Consider the following 4,672-nt stretch of genomic DNA (forward strand, 5'->3'; position numbering starts at 1 on the left):
ACCATGGTTAAATGTTAAACCATCGTTTTGTCGAGTATACTCAAGAGGTATATGTTGGGGTGCACTTTTGACACGAAGCAATTTTGACGCTTTGATTGCAATCAATTAAAAATCAAAATTTGACCGTTTTCTAAACAATTTATAATAAAAAAACATCTTTTCTTGTTTCTTTTTGATGCTTTAAAATTGTTACTTTAGTTATTTTCGTGGTATTGGTACAGTTTTCTTTACAACTATTGAATAAATAACTACATGATTGGGAAAACATCAAACTGTAAAATAATTTACCTTCTTTAGTATGTGTAACCTTTAGTCATTCTGTCATTCGCTTTGATTTGTGTGCACGTTATTACAAATTATTACGTTAAAAGATAAATTTGCTCAATATGAATATTCTGCCACTAATTCTCGCCACCGAAAACAATCCAGTGGATTTGGTGGCATATCGTAGAAAATTACGAGCAGAACTAGATCCAATGACACTTTCGGACAGAGCGTAAGTGAAAACAAACAAGAGATGTTTTATCATGATAGACAAGTTTCTAATGAGTTTCTTGTTCAATTTTAGATTCATTCGTAATTTCAGAGTTACGAAAGTACATTTAAGAAAATCCTTGGTTTGATTGCTGCGCAGATCACACCACATCACAACAGAGGTTTGACTGCCAAGCAAAAACTAGCGGCCACGAGCGAGAACCTTCTTTTATGAAAGATCCGAAATCCCGGGTGTAGTGATGAGCGTCGACGGCTCGCATATACGTATTCTAGCCCCAACAGAGGATCGAGTCTCGTATTTCAATCGGAATGGCTTTTATAGCTTAAATGTGTTGATGGTAACTTAAAACCATTCCATATTTTTCTAAATACGTAATAATAATTAACTGATTTTCCAGATCTGCGACCATCGAAAACTAATAAGATTCGATGCCAGATGTAAAGGATCAAACCACGATTATTGTGTAGAGGATAAAGTACGACTACGTAAGTATATGAGACACAGGGGGACGGTGTTACACACACTATGGGCCGCAGGGAGGAATTAGGATTAGATATAGTTGTAGAATAGAAATAAAGTTAGTCTTAAACGAGCAACTAAGAAGCACAGTTAATTTTGAATAGTATCCGAACGGGAAAATAGTGTTGAAGGCTAAGGCAGCGCTCTGTGAGCTATCGAACAAGACAAACACGACAAACACGACAAAAAAAAAACGATCAAATCCATGCAATCGTATGTAGGTGCTCTGTCAACCTGCATCGAACATGTCAGACAAACACGACACAGAACAAAACAGTTTGATTTTGTCGTGCAGGGCTGTATCCCACGGTGAAACTGTTATACCTTGTGTATTCTGCTACCTTGCTGCTTGGATGAATGACAGTTCTTCACGACAATTCACAGAGCACCTTTCCGACAGTGTCGTGTTTGTCGTGTTTGTTGGACTGTTCACAGAGCGCTGCCTAACGGAACACGAGGTCCGAACAACCAGGAAGGGTTATTTCTCATAATTGCATCTTCAGCATAAGTCCTGCTTATGCATATTTTGAGCAAAAGTGGCAGAGTGGGGACAGAATGTTTAAATTACTAGGTTTGTTTTGTTTGACTTTCGTAACATATTTCAACTGCCATTAATAATTGATAATATCCTCTTTAAAGATGACTCTGCGTATCCTGCCAAGCCATGGCTCATTAAGCCCCACAGGAATGCTGCCTCGAACACACCTGAGGCAATATTCAATCAAAGGCATGCCAAAGCTCGTGCAGTTATAGAAAACGCATTCGGTGTTCTCAAAGGAAAATTTAGATGCCTGCTTGGCAAACGCCTTCTCAGATATGCACCCTCAAAATGTGTGCGTATTATAAACGTTTGTTGTGCCTTGCACAATCTGTGTATTATGTGCAATGGAGCTGAAGAAGAGCAGTATGAGGAATAAAAGCTCTCCAGTTGATTGATACTGATAAATTGTTCGGACTTTCTTCTTCTTCGGACTTTATATTGATTAAATTAGAGATTTTTTCAATGTAGTTCATTTATTTTTTTACTTCTATATATCAATTTATAAAGTAACTTTTCCTAAATTTGAAACAAAATTACAACTAACAGTAGAAATTTGAAAATTAATTATTGACAACTTACAGTAGAAAATTGGAAAAAAGTAATGAACTTAAAACTATCGAAGATATAGAAAATAACTAATTAACTAATTACGGTTTTTTAAGTACTTCTAGTAATTCTTTTTGAAAATTTAAAGTGCCATATACAAACGTTCTGGCCAATTCATTTAAGCTTTCTAAGTTTTTGATTATTTTTTCGTTTTGTTCCAAAACAGCTTTAGTAAAATCAGGCTGTGGTCTCCGGTTTACCTGCTCCTGTGGAAACTCATCGGCAATAGGTTGTTGTGGTAGGCTGCTGTCGGATTCTATATCTATTGAAATTGTACCGTTAACATTTGTATCGGCAGAGTTCACTGTTTTCTTTTGCGGTGGTTGGTTTAAATTGGTGGTTTCAATTCGACGTTTGGATGGCCCTGGCTGCTGTTCCGTTTGGTGTTGGGGACTCCTAGACAAATGGATTCGGGTACCGCGGTGACACTTTTCTCCAAATTTGCCTAGGCCAACACACGTTCGTCACCTTCATCGATTGAGTGGAATTTTGCCACCCCTCCTCCAGTCATGTTTTGCTGTTTTTTATTTTCGGTCAGCTTCCGTTTGGTGTTATATTTTTTCTGAATTCATGTCTATGAAAGAATAATAAATATGGTATAAGTAAATTGAACCGCATTTTCTAAAATAATGGAATATACTAAATATACTCACCTGTAGCCAGTCTTTGCCCGTCTTGAATGGTGGTCCCATGGCGTTTAACTGCAAAGCCGCATCGTCCCAAAAGTTGGAAGCTTTACTTTTTGATGTACCAGTCGCAATTTCTGGATTTTGTTCCATCAGCTCCAACAACTTTTGCTGTTGAGCTTTGGAGGCTCTCTGTCCTGATTGTTGCCTATGGAAAAAACATGTTAAAGCCAACAATTTTTAAACTTATGGGTTCTTACTTACATGTTTGCTTCCGATTTCTGATATCTAACTGCACTGGTTGACAAGATTGGTTCGACTGATACGTATTAAGATGGCACTGGATAGCAATAGCACAGTTGACCTAGCGAAAAGAGCGCGAAAGCGAGATGCACTGTGCTAATGCGTAAGGTCTCCCCACGCGCTATGCTGTTGCTATGGATACTGTTGGAAATGTATTCTAAGCAGTTGTCTACATTCAGGCGTTTAGGAATGCAGGAATCCTTTTCTATTCATTTAAAAGGAATTAGGGAATAAGTCAAATGAATTATAAGGTAACGCGAATGAACTATATTTGACAGATAAATAAACAGTAGCAAACTGGAGCTCAAAGTGTAAGGTTGTAATTGCACAGCACGAAGACCATCCGAAAACTCATACAGATACTATAAGGAAGGGGACATTTTTCTAGCGCTCTGATTGTTTGAACGATTTGATGAACGTTGAACGATTTTTTGGTAATCGATGGCTACTTTGCTTTTCGATGGTTACTTTGCCGAAAAATAAAACAACGCAAAGCGTGAACATTAAAGTTCGAGTTTAAAAGGAAGGGAATGAAACAATAACGTTCTTTAAGCGTTGTGTTAAGAATATTTTTCTTCGCATCGCAAAATACTTTTCAGTACTTCACATTGCAACCTACGCGTGATGGTGATGCAAGATAACGTTCTCCAGCATACGATTAACACAACAGCATCGTTACAGTCGTACAGCTGGGTATTTTTATCGCTTAATGAAATTAACCGGAAAAGCTTCTGTTTGGCAATACAATGGCGCATGTCTTTGCTTCATAATTTAAACAATCCGAATTTTTAAAGACAAAACACCATGGTTTCACTGTCAAGAACAATTGTTCCATTCCCTCAAATCGTTTCCCAACTCCTTTATGCATCCTGTAGGTTCGCTACAAATCGACGCAAATCAAATCGACTGTTGTGGTAATACTTCCTAGCTCTTCCAATTTGTTTTTAAAACTTGAAAAAAAATTCTTGATAAGAGTGCCAAAGGGACTCTTGCAATGACATTAGTGTGGGAATGGGTCCGAAAGTTTGCATAACGGAAATAGGACTGGCCAGGATAAGGACCCACAATCGAAACAAACAAATGGAAATGGTTTGTTGAGTGAAGTTCTTTTTGATGCTCAGGAAAGTATTCTCCCCGTCGAAAAGTTAGGTCAGTTCGTTTTACTGCTCCTATTCCTCTAAAAACAGTTAGATGATTCATTCTTACACCTTGAATTGTACACTTCAACACAGTGTCGGCAATAAATACTAACGGTCTAACTTCAATTATGTTTCTATCTAAATGTATGCCCGTTTCTATCAATGATTTTAATTCGTCTGCCAAAGGCCGTAAAAATTCCTCTATGTTGTTGGGTTTTTTATCTCTAGCAAAAATGCCCACAGTCATTGGTGGTTCTATAAGCAATTCGAATATACTCACCAAAATTGACCAAGATTCAAGCTTAGAGCTTCTGTGTAATCTCATCCCGTCAATAAACAGTTTAAAGCTTATGTTTAGGATTTGGAAGTTTACGTTGCAAAAAAAAGAGTAATTTTACAATATTAAATGTTCAACGGGTCTACGAAATGTTCCACATAAATA

At 37.4% G+C, this 4,672-nt stretch overlaps 1 pseudogene; it reads left to right on the top strand.

Moving 5' to 3' along the window:
- The first annotated feature begins 386 nt into the window (after positions 1–386).
- On the top strand, positions 387–2,334 carry LOC131285090 (uncharacterized; annotated as a pseudogene).
- The last annotated feature ends 2,338 nt before the right edge of the window (positions 2,335–4,672 follow it).

The sequence above is a fragment of the Anopheles ziemanni genome, chromosome 3 (assembly GCF_943734765.1).
Source record: "Anopheles ziemanni chromosome 3, idAnoZiCoDA_A2_x.2, whole genome shotgun sequence".
NCBI lineage: Eukaryota > Metazoa > Arthropoda > Insecta > Diptera > Culicidae > Anopheles > Anopheles ziemanni.